Here is a 12,474-nt window from a genome sequence, read left to right on the forward strand (position 1 = left end):
GTTCTTGGTATTGAAGGTACAAATTTTAGGTTGGCCAAAACAAATATTGTATCTTCTTAATCTGTTAATAAGAAATACTTAACATCTGTGAGCTTTGTCTCCTCCCTGCATGTTTCCAGATGTTCATTCAGCAGCGTCTCTCACAGTGAGTCCTGACAGAGTGCAACACTTCACCTCTGACTCTGTCTCACTGACCTGTGAGGGAAACTCTGCTGAGTGGAGAGTGAAGAAGTTCACTGAGGACGGCCGACTGAACTCTGACTGTAGGACAATGACTGGATCCACATGTAACATCAACACATCACAGTCAGGTACTGCAGTGTACTGGTGTGAGTCTGGATCAGGAGAGTTCAGCAGTGCAGTCAACATCACTGTACAGGGTATGTTATTATACATTTTCTTCTTGTATTTTAATGATTTGGATATCATGTGGAGTAATTCTTTGAGGCAAAACAAGTAAAGATGAGAGTTTCTGACAATTTTATGCATCTCACAAAACAACATAATATTCTTAGTTTTTGTTATCATTTTAGTCATTTTTTCTTAAAGAGATTTACCAAAAACTATCAAATGCATATTTTATATCACAAAGTAGCTCAAGATGTCATCAAAATGTATCATGTAAAAAGGTGCAGTTGTATTAAAGGTTATGCTGTATTTGACCCATCTCATCCATCACATGGAGTTCTTACTCTTCTGCCCTCTGGGAGGAGGTACTGCAGCTACCACACAAATACAATCAGACTGTGCAACAGCTTCATTCCACAAGATATCAGGCTCCTGAACTCCAACCTGAAGTGATAGACACACAAACACACACACACACACACACACACACACACACACACACACACACACACACACACACACACACACACACACACACACACACACACACTTACGGCGGACTCTGATACACACATACATACAGGAATTGAAATGGCAACTCTTCTGTATATATTGTACTGTGCATTTTTGTATTCATCCTACTGTGTATCTGCACTCTGTACTGTATCTCTTACACTTTTGTTCTATGTAGCTCAGATCTCAGCAAACTTGAATAATCTGGGGAATCATTTAAATAGTTTTAGCTTGGGTAACTTTTAGTTTGCAGAAACCAAAATTTTAAATGTGGTTGCATTACATCATCATCGTCATCATCATCATCATCAAGATTAGATATTAGATCTTAATGGTGAAAAGCATTTGTTCAATCTGTTTATTATTATTGTGTGTCAGCTTTTTCTAAAAGTCTGCACCAGCTGATGTGACTGAAACAATTGTGTTTGATTGTGTCACAGATGATCCTGATGCTCCTATCCTGGTGAGTCCTGTTCATCCTGTGACTGAAGGAGCTTCTGTTAGTCTGAGCTGCAGTTTGAGGACACAAAAAATACTTTCCAATGTGTTTTTCTACCACAATGACAAACTTATTCAAAATGATACCCGAGAGGAGCTGAAGATCTCTGCAGTGTCAAAGTCTGATGAAGGTTTCTACAAGTGTGAATACTCAGGAAGAGAGTCACCACAGAGCTGGATGTTAGTTAAAGGTGAGCAGGATCAAAGATTTGATGAATATTTGGAAATGATTTTGATGACTGAGAAGTAAAATATCCAATATAATTACAGTTTATTAATAATTGTTTGTTGTTACAGTAACTGTGTCAGCAGCTGACAGCTCTTCATGGCTGATTGTTGGACTGGTTTGTGGAGTCTCTCTCCTCATTATTCTCCTGCTCTTGTTGTATCGCTGCAGAACGACCAACAGTGAGAACTTTTCCTTTACTTACTACAAACTCTTCACTCATTCAGATACACAAATGCATCATGAGGTCCGTGTGAAAGCAAATGTCTTCTTTACATTTTTAATAAAGGTCCTGCTAATGAGCAGACGGTGAATCAGGATGAACATCAGCAGCAAGTGTACTCCTCTCTTCTTCATGGTTAGTTTTTCATCTACTTTAAAATATTCTGATGCTCTTTGCATCCAGACTGTAATTATTACATCTGCTGCAGTTTGAACTCTGTTGAAGGAAACAAGAATACTTGTTTGAAACTGTGTTTAAATTAGTATCACAGACATGAGGTGACTGATTTTCTCTGACCTGTAGGTGATCGTTGTGTCTATGAGACAATCAGAGGCTCTGAAAACACTGAAAATGGTAAAGTACACACTTTCATTAATACAGAGTTTGTGGAAGCTGGATGATTAAACAATAACTGTGTTTAACATTAAAGTCAATAAGATGATTATTTCAGGTCCACCTGAAGGTGATTACACCAATGTCACATCTGTGATTCAGCTCAAAGTCATTAACAAGACGAGTGAGTGCACAAACTCTGAGATTTGAAATGTAAAATCTACATTGTTAATTATTCTGACTGATAATAAATGCAAACAGAGGGTGTTTGTTTTTAAATGCTTTCATTTGATCACCTCAACAGGACAACGTGGTGACCCAGAGGAGAGCTCTGACTACTATAATGTGAATCCAAATTCAGCCACAGCTCTAAAATCTTAACAGCAGCTCTTTAGCTGTTTTTATCTTTTTCTCTTTAAAGGAACTTAAAAACTTGACGTCACTTTGAGTGAAAAGGAGCAGATTTTTCATTCAAAGCAATGATCCTGATAGCCTGAGTTTATATTTCCTTCAGAAAGAATCCCTCAGTGTGTTTCAGTCGTTTATCTTCCTTTAAATCAGAGGAGTCCAAACTATGGCTCACGGGCCAAACATGGCCCATGCTCAGATTTTTTTATGGCCCATGCATCTTGTCCATACATGTTATTTTTGGCCCACCGGCCCAAGCAATGAATTCAACTCAGCATGTAATTCCAAAAAGTGATTTTTGGAAAGTGCCAATAAAAAACAAAAAACGATGTATTTAAACTGGTGTAAATGACTTTTTGGCTCCAATCGGTCAAACATATCTGTCATTCTGTAATTTCCCTATTGTGGGATCAATAAAGTATCATCATCGTCATCATGAATGATATCAATTCATTCTGAGTGAGAACAAATCCTGTCACAGGTAGAAGCTGCAATTACATTTTGGCAAAGCAGCTTTTATGTATTTTTTATTTATCAGGAAAAATTTCATTTTTTTCATAGAGATCTGGTCAAGGGGGCAGCAGAAGTTACAACACATATAAAATCACAGTTCTATAAAGATAGTTGAAGAGGACAGAAAGGAGCAGCTTGATTATAATGTAGCTACAGTAACACAGTCATAAAGATACTTGCAAAATGGGTCATTTCTTTATTTTATTCATAAGGCCTTCATAAATTCTCTTGACTACAGTCTAATTAATAAATTTAAGCAGAGATGTTATACATCAAAAACATAAAAACATCACTTTTTGGCACAACACCAGCAGCTGGATAAGATCAAGTTTCCAGAGATGAACATTTGCATAGAAAATGTTCGTCTTGTTTGGCTCCACATGTTTGTGAATGCAGATTTTCTCTGTTCTGAACTTAAACAAGAACTGCTTGAGATCCAGACTGAGTGACTCCACCTACGTGACATTTTACGCACATCTACCACTGCTCTGGAGTCAGACCTGCGCTGTGTACCTGTGTGTCCTTCACATTAGTGTCAGTATCTTACCTGTTGCTCTGTTATCAGGATTACACAGCAGTTTTTTACAGTTTCTGTATGTTTTAAATTTCAGTTGGTAATTCAGAGCTTTATGCTCTACATTTGGTTACTTCATGTTTGTTTGCTGAATGGAAATGAAAGTATTAAATAACACTATTTATAAGGATCTTTGATTCTTTAAAATAACGTCATCAGGGACTGTTGGCCCTCGGGCACTTTCACATTGTCAAATCCTCCATGAGACAAGTTTGGACACTCCTGCTGTCGATCATAATTTTAATGCACTTTAATGTGCTGTAGATCTGTTTTATGTTTTTAACTTTTTCTTTGATTTTGCAAATAAGCACTTTGTATCTTTGTTAAGAAAAGTGTTCTATAAATAAAGTGTGTTGTTGTTGTGTGTCAGAGTGAGTACATTCACAGCTGTTCAGTGTTGTGCATGAATCCACTGAAAGAGAGCGTTCATTTAAAGGCACTCATTGTTAAACAGTTCACAATGTTCTAAAATGAACTAAAATTATCAACATGATGGGAAGTAACAGCTGCTCTGACTTTATGCTCATCACGCCTTTTACTGTGTTTTCACAGTTTTCTCAGGGAGGTCCGGCCTGTACTTTCATGTAATACAGATTTAATTTGTCACCAGTGTTGCCAGATCTTGCGATAGAAACAAGGCCAAAAAAAGCCCAACTGGCAACCCACCACATCGTGTAAAACTGAGGCCGCTTTTAAACAGTATAGCTCTATAGCAGTATAGCTCATTTTATTGTTTTGTCTGTGTGTTTTGGAGCAGTGAAAGCCATGTTTCTTAGCCTCATAGAAGAGAAGGGTGCACAGTTTTTTTGTGTGTGTGCTTCTCAGTATTAGCATGTTGAATTAAATCAGCATGGTGAGCACATAATTCACACTTGCAAAATCTGCAGAGTGCCTTTCATACGTCTCCCATCAGGACTGCAGCTACTTTCTGAGGTTTTTGTGGACACATATACCTCTTGTGAGGCGCTCCTATGCATTGCATAATGCATATCCACTTTTCAGGCCAGACTCCCATCCGAGCTCAGATCCATTCTTTAGTTCGCTCTCTTTCTCCCACTCTTTATTAGATTTTTTCTATATTTTCCCCACTTACAGGAACTCATTATGCTGCCTCCACACTCTGGGATGTTATGAGTGTTTGGTTGGTTGTGCACCCGGTCAACTTGGGCGGGAGGGATAAACAGGAAACGGGGGCTTGGAAGGGACAAACTACCGCCCCATAATTGCTTTAGTATGGAGTTCAAGGAGTTTCACTCGGAAAGAAAGTCAATCCCAAATAAGCAACTTCACGTTCAAAAACAAAAAAACAAGCCCAAAAAAATGTTTGTTTTTTGAAGTAAAAATCCTGCTTCATCAATACTTCATCAATACTTCATCAAGCTGCTGGTTTAATTCTTTCTGATGTTCCTGTTATCCAGGAATGTCACATCTGTCACAGCTGCTGTCTTGTGCTCCTTGTCAGTCACCACTGTGTGTGGCTGGTTAGTCAGCAGCTGCTTGTCAGTCTGGAGCTTGAAATCCAACAGGATCTTAACCCTCTTTTTCTCAGCCACTGTGGCAGGTGTGTCCCACTGCAGTGCTGGCAGCATGTGATCAAACATGAACATGGTCAGATCTGCCAGCTGCAGATTTTTAAAGCAAGAATAAACTCTAATAGTAGAACAATCCATGTGATCAGGCCTTGTGATTGATCACCTGTTACTGATGTCTCTTAAGATGAGCTGTTTCTGAACCTCTGATACTCTCAGCCAGCAGAGTCCTTCATATAACAGCTCAGTGTCACACTGGTTGTGCTGGATGCTGCCAGAGTGCCTTCAGCTTTTACTCCTGTAAGTTAGTGACATGTTAGACAGCCTGTAGTCTAAACTATTATAATTCAAAGAAAAACTGATGGAAAATATTTTGTCACAAAGCAGTGAAGCTGTTTCTGAGGCTCTGTGTCTGCTCTCCTCCATTCATGGTGGCTCAGTCTTTCTGACATTAGAATCAGCAGTGCTCTTCATTCTTACATTGTGGTTTCCCTCACACCAAAACACTTTCACAAACTAGTAGAATCACTGCAAAGGGGAACTTCACATGTTCTGGGGCTTCATTGTGTCTCGACATGTTCAGATCATCTTGGTCTTAACTTGGATTTGTCACATCTTTATGTTTAGAGTCTGATAATTACAACTCCTAGAGGTAACACAAAGGATACTTTATGATCCACAGAGTACACAAAACAATACACTAAGCATGTGAGATCCTCAACATGCAGGATTGTTGGAATTCACTGTATCTGATTGTGTTTGTCTCCTCAGCAGCGCCCTCTGCTGGATCACTAACCTGATCTGTTAGGATGATCACATATGTGACCCGAAAATGAGTCACAAATCGCAGGAGATAATTCTTAAGAAAATCAATCAGCACTGAATTGTGGGTCATTGTGGGTTCACAAGATGTTCTTAGCAACAAGAGAGAGACGGCTTACATGTTTTGAGCGCTGTTATAGGCTGCCAGTGAAATCATCATTAAAATGACTTGAATATCTAATATGCAAAGTAATTTTAATGATGGCATCTTTAAACTCCTGTGTGTGTGCAGTACTAGTGGGAATGCAGGTGATTTTTGTGTGTTGTGGCTGCAAAGTGGCTGCAAATGGAGAACACTGTACTTTTAGTTTTTCCTGATTGTTGATTTATGATGTTCTCATTTAGTCCTTCTGTGTTCACTTTGTTTGCTCCCCGATGTGTTAAAGAACATTTGAAGTTATTTATTACGAGTATTTAGTCTCACAGAGACTTCAGGTCATTGTTTAAGGTCTTGCATGAACACGCTGTAAATGTTTCTGTAACATTGAAATTATTAGAGAATCTGTCACTCTCTCTACCCACAAAATCACACGTGAATGAATTTTTTCTTCATCACATTTCTCACAGAAAACACTCAACTCTCAAATATAATGAATGAATGAATGAATGATACTTTACTGATCCCACAATGAGGAAATTATAGTTAACAGAACACCCATCCAAGAAAAGACAAACAACCAGACAAACACAGGGAGATAAGTGTCTGCGGCCTTGCTGCCATCACCGAGAGGCGCTGCTGTTACAAAAGAGGGAAACAAAGCAAAATACGATAGGACAGGTGAGGAAAAAAAGCATCTCATATTCTGCCCAGTAGGGGGCACCGTATGAGGTTAAAAACCGCTGCAGTAAGCGCATACAGCATAGGAGCACCAGGGTGGGGAGGGGCAGGGACGGAGGAAGCCCGCGGAGGCGAGAGGGGGGTCGGGCTACTGTGGTGCTGACTCAAACTCCCCCTTCAGCTAACAGTTCTGATAAGATGTGGACTGGAATCACTGGGTTGTGTTTAGAGCTGGCAGCCAGCAGAGGGCACAATTTCACCATTTTTCATTAATTGTTATGAATTCATCTGCTTGGCTGGGTGTTAAATATTTCCAGAGCTGTGATAATAAAGAATAAAGACTTTGACTTCAGTCTATTATTTGTCTTGGTGTGTTGCAGAAGCTAAAAATCCCTGTCTGTTGTAAATGTAGCTGAAACTGTGCCTAAAGAACAAGTTCAGATACAAATCAAAGTGTGATGAGTCTATGAAGTGAAGGAGGAGGAAGTATTATTTTGACAGAGTATCAGTGAATCCTTACAGAATGGTTATGATTGTACTGTGTGAGCTCCAACATCACTGTGCAAAGTGTGTTTGTAGCTCTTCACAGCAGTTTCATTCATCCACAGAAAGTATCAACCCCTCTGTGACAGTAAAAGGTGGCCATGAGTATAAAATGAAGGCGTGTGTATCAGAGGAGGGAAAACATGTTTTTAGTGTCTGTGGGAAACTGAGGACTCACAATTGAACATAAATGTAGAACCAAGCTAGTGTGTGATGTTGTGAGACAGTTTTCTTTGAGAGGGAGCAAAACACACACAGACACACACACACACACACACATACTTAATGTGGTGATATTTCTTCTGGTAATACCAAGTATGGTCAGTAGGGGGCAGTGGGATGCTCATTAATGGAGCTCTCTGTTGCAAGAGTAATATTTCTTTAGCCTCTGTTCTTCCTTCCTTTCAAACTCAGCTCATACAGCTACAAACTGCAGTCAGCTGCAAACATATCAGCTTGTTTCTTGTGGTTTACACAAAATGAAATCTTATCACATCAGGCTTCTGTGCTGATTTGCAGATTCTGCACAAACTCAGAGATGGTGGAGGTGGGCTGAAAGGTGATTTCAGATGCACAGCAGCTGCAGGCAGGCTAAAGCAGCTAAAATAGCTCATGAGAGTTTGTGTTTAGATATGGACACTAGAAAAGTCTCAGCTCTGACATCAGAGGATGTGAGCTGGCATTTTGTGTGTCTGTGTTGCACACAGTTGTTCTCTCTGACTCTTTAGTAACGTGATGCTTAAAGATGAAGCTGGAACTAAATGAATGTTTTTAAAATAATAATCAAATATTGCAATGATTGCAGATGATGTGTTGAATGACAGAAATATTTACTGTTGATATGAACTCACTGCTGTCTGAAGTTTTCATGTGTGCAGCTCTTCACAGTTTACTGTAATTACTCTGTGTGTTTGTCTCATTTTGTCTCAGCAATAATTCAGTTCAATAAAGTTAAATTAATGATTGAATCATTGGTAGTTTTCACTGTGTGTGTGTGTGTGTGTGTGTGTGTGTGTGTGTATGTGTGTGTGTGTGTGTGTGTGTGTGTGTGTGTGGTCTTCTCACTGCTGTTTTTTCTTTTTTTGGCAGTGCTGCCATCATGTGTCAGAATACGCAGCGTTCAGTCAAACTCAACAACCTCAGTTGAAGGTTTGATAACTTCAGAGCTGCTGAGCAGCAGATCAGATCATTTTTGTCCTGTTTGTGTCTTTGAATAAACTTCTTTGCAGATGGAAATGTTGTTTACTTTCTGATAGATGCAAAACTTTAAAACACAAAAATCCAATAAATACATTTTCATCAAGGAGGAATAATAACTTCTATGGTTTCCCTGTGTTTTTATGCTGTGGCTCTTATTAGTAAACTTTATTTTATACTCTGCATGTTTGTTCCCCAGTGAACACACTGAGGTCCACCTGCCCTGAAACCCCATTTTAAAGAGATGGATACAGGAGGCCAACACGGGGTTCAGCACAGCAGGACAGACATGGAGCTGTTTCTTTGGATCCAGCCTCAGACATGTTTTAGAGTTTATGAATTTCATCTATTGTAAATAAAGGACATTTTCTTAACAGTTACTTTGGTCTCTGTACTTCTTTGCTGCCATCCCTCTTTTAGCTGCTGTCCACCCTTTTGTAAAGGTCCTCTCTCTCTCTGTTACACCTACATGTGTGTGAAAGGCTGTTGTTGGTTACTGTCTGTGCTGCCACAGGTTTATTTTGATCCACTGACAGACCTCACTGTTTCTGTGTGAACCACCTAGAACAGAGGAAATGCAGCCTGTGGTTTCAGCCAAAAGTCTCCATTTAGCAGATGTCTTGTTTTCTGTTATCAGCAAACAGCAGAGATTTGACAAGAACACAAAGAGCACAGTGAGAATTTCACTTTGCTCTCTGTGTGCATCACACACTTTATATGATCTGCCTGTCCTGGAATAATAGTAATAATTATCACTGCTGCATTAAAGTATGTGTGACACTGTGTGAACACAGATACAAGTAGAGTCACTGTGGTGATGACACATGCTGGACTAAAGAAAGAAAGTGACATCCTGTGAAGCTGTGAAAATACGTCACACACTGAAATGCAGCTGCCTTTAAGCGTCTGTAGAAAAACAGACATTTCAAAAGTTTCTGCATGTTTTCAGGTATTTTAGGTTCCATATCTTGAAGAATCACAACCACCACCTGAATGTTAATAGGTACTGAAACTTGTATAAGCAGTAAATAAGCAACAAATAAGCAATAAACAGGCAGTTACATCATCATGTATGTTCCCTGTTGCTTTATCTGTTCCACAACACAAACACAAACTACAGCAACAACAAAAATCTGCATTTGGATGGTTTGTTCCTCTCTGACTCCCTGGCAGCTGGTCAAAGGTTGTGTCAACGCACAAAACATAAAACGAAGCAACCTGTGACATCATCAACTGTGACAAATGACCCACAGACGGCAGCCATATTGTTTCACACCCACAGCAACAGCTGCACTATTTACTGAGGCTATTTTTGCCTGCCTGAAAGCCACCCATTCATTCATGCAGCTCTTGATCTGTTTCTCTTGGGTTTTAATGCACTGACGCTTCAGGATAAACTTATAAACTCTTTAATATGCAGAGTGATCGATCTGTGTCTGCATGTTATTCACACATGCCATAAAATTAAATTAGGATGTACTTATGACATTGATTATTAATTTTAATATCTTTACTGAGTATCCAGCACTTGCACTCACTCACTCACTCACTCACTCCTCATGTTTTCATTGTGCAGAGAAGCTGGTCTCATTCAGAGTCACTGAGTACAGTTTCATTATGGTTTCTTGATCATAAAGTAGTTCATTAAGCTCAGACTGCTCTGATGTCAAAGTTAGATTTCATTCCATTTAGGTAACAAAATGTATCATTTTCTACGTCCTTTCTGCATGAATTTCAGAAATAATTTGAAAGAATGGAATAATGTGTGTATGCACACGTCTCTGTCTCTGGGATAAGGATAAACACTTGTAGGAGCGTTTATCCTGGCAGGTTGGTTTTGATTTCTCTGTTTTTCTCCAGATCAGAATATTTCATCAATCAGAACGTGATCAGATTTCATGATCAGAACAACAATACCTCTGGGAGCAAAGTAAGATGGGGACACTTCAGCAAATGAAGTCACTCACAATCACCCAAAGCGACACTCAGTTTGGTGTTTGGTTTATATTCTGTGTGTCACTGTGGCTCAGCTAACATTATAGCAGTAACAGCAGCCTTTAAGTCAATGAACCATCAATTTGAATTTGTATTTGAGGAGGACAAAAACATCCCAGTGAGATGCAAACTGAGCCTGGCTGATCTGAAGTGTCTCTGCAGCAGAGGCCATGCTCTCACAGAAGGACAATGATGCAGCTGCTGCAGCTCTGAAACCACAAAGAGCAGCTTTTAATGTTAGTTTGGATGAAGGTGCCACCAAATTAATGAACTTGATGCTGGTTTTTGTGGTGGAGGAGATGCAACCAATATTGCAGTGATGCAGCATAAATGCCATCCAAGGTGGAGCTACAGTAGTATAATTATGTAATAAGTCAATAAATACCATAATTAAGTTTGTTATTAGTTTGATGAATTAATTAAACCAAATAACCAAAACCAAACAAAAATATTTTTAGAAAGAAAATAACATATTTTCTAGAATATTTTCTAGTTTTCTAGAATACTCAAAGCTGCAGTATACGACAAAATAACAGCACCTGTTCCTTTAAATTATGCTCATGTGTTAAGACACTAACTACTTGCAGACTGGAGCAGTCAGGGATCAAACCAGCAACCTTGCTATTAGTAGGTGAGTTGCTCTACATCCTGAGCTACAGCCACCCCTTGAAGGCCAGCTGTCATAGGGCGAGAGGCAGGTTACACCCTGGACAGGTCACCGGTCTGTCAAAGGTCAAACACAGAGAGGCAGACAACCATTCACGAGCTGTGGGTCATTTCTCAAAAAAAGACACAGCACTGATATTTTAGTATGGTATACCTGTAAGTTACCTCTTAGCTACAGGCTTATCTGCACCATCTCTTCACTAAAAATAAATAAATGAAACATGATCTCATGAACTGCAGAACTAAAATGAGGAAGAGTGACTGAAGCTAAATGTGTGCTGCCTTCCAGAGAACAGAGTTTAGCTCTGATAGCTGACAGCAGAGAGAGAGATCAGCTCTTTGCTGCTGCTGCAGACATGAAACACTACTGATCAGCAGTTTCCTCATGCAAGCCAGTCATTTTATTAAAACACTGTGTTATAGACATTGTGCTATATTCAATATAGGGCTGCATCTCTTTATATCTACCCATGTTTCCACAGTAAATTGAATGCATGCTGAGAAAAAAAGAAAGCACTACAAAAACATGTATTATAGCAAGCAGAGCAAATGTCCAGTTCCCCTTTACACATGCAGAGATGTGGCAGCAATAACAAGGCTTCAGTCACACCACAGCTAATGTGTTTTTAGTAGACATTCAATTTCATACTCAGTAGATGTGCAGTCATACTGTGGGGAGAAGAAGTATTTGATACGCTGCTGATTTTGCAGGTTTCCTCACCTACAAAGAATGGAGAGCTCTGTAATTTTATCGTAGGTTCACTTCAACTGTGAGACATAGAATCTAAAACAAATCCAGAAAATCACATTGTATGATTTTTAAACAATTAATTAGCATTTTATTACTGCCAATGATTTTGTAGTTCAAAGCAGTTTGTGATCACTCTCTAAAACCTGACAATGCTTCTGCCCCCTACAACATTACATCAGGGACAGTGTCAGAAGATGAGGCCCAGTAAGAGTCATTCTGTCAGAGTTTGAGTGAACAGTTGATCAATGAGTTAGCCTCAAAATACACTAACACCACTGATTCCCATCAAACTAGATAACAGGTTGTGGGACGAGGGAGCAAAACTCAAGATTGCAGCACGCCTCAGGACTCTGCTTTCCACAACCACTTCTGGATTGCAGGGGTTCAGAGGCAGCTGCAGCAGAAGGTAATTGCACCACAGCCTCAATTTATTGATTCTAGGCTCACTCACAGCTTAATATCCTAGTAGAAAGTCTCTCTGAAGCTCTTCTTGTCTCTGCACTGAATGCCAACACACCAAACTTCTCCAGCTGACCTTGTCCTTTCTGGAAATCAAC

At 39.5% G+C, this 12,474-nt stretch overlaps 1 long non-coding RNA gene and 1 pseudogene across 1 annotated transcript; both read left to right on the forward strand.

Moving 5' to 3' along the window:
* The window catches only part of LOC115777559 (obscurin-like), a 698,358-nt pseudogene that overhangs the window by 662,545 nt on the left and 23,339 nt on the right, over positions 1–12,474 (forward strand).
* On the forward strand, positions 1,862–3,121 carry LOC115777578 (uncharacterized). The gene is made up of 4 exons (XR_004019646.1): positions 1,862–1,943; positions 2,112–2,162; positions 2,260–2,325; positions 2,446–3,121. It is a non-coding gene; the product is annotated as an uncharacterized LOC115777578 (long non-coding RNA).

The sequence above is a fragment of the Archocentrus centrarchus genome, unplaced genomic scaffold (assembly GCF_007364275.1).
Source record: "Archocentrus centrarchus isolate MPI-CPG fArcCen1 unplaced genomic scaffold, fArcCen1 scaffold_57_ctg1, whole genome shotgun sequence".
Taxonomy (NCBI): Eukaryota; Metazoa; Chordata; class Actinopteri; order Cichliformes; family Cichlidae; genus Archocentrus; species Archocentrus centrarchus.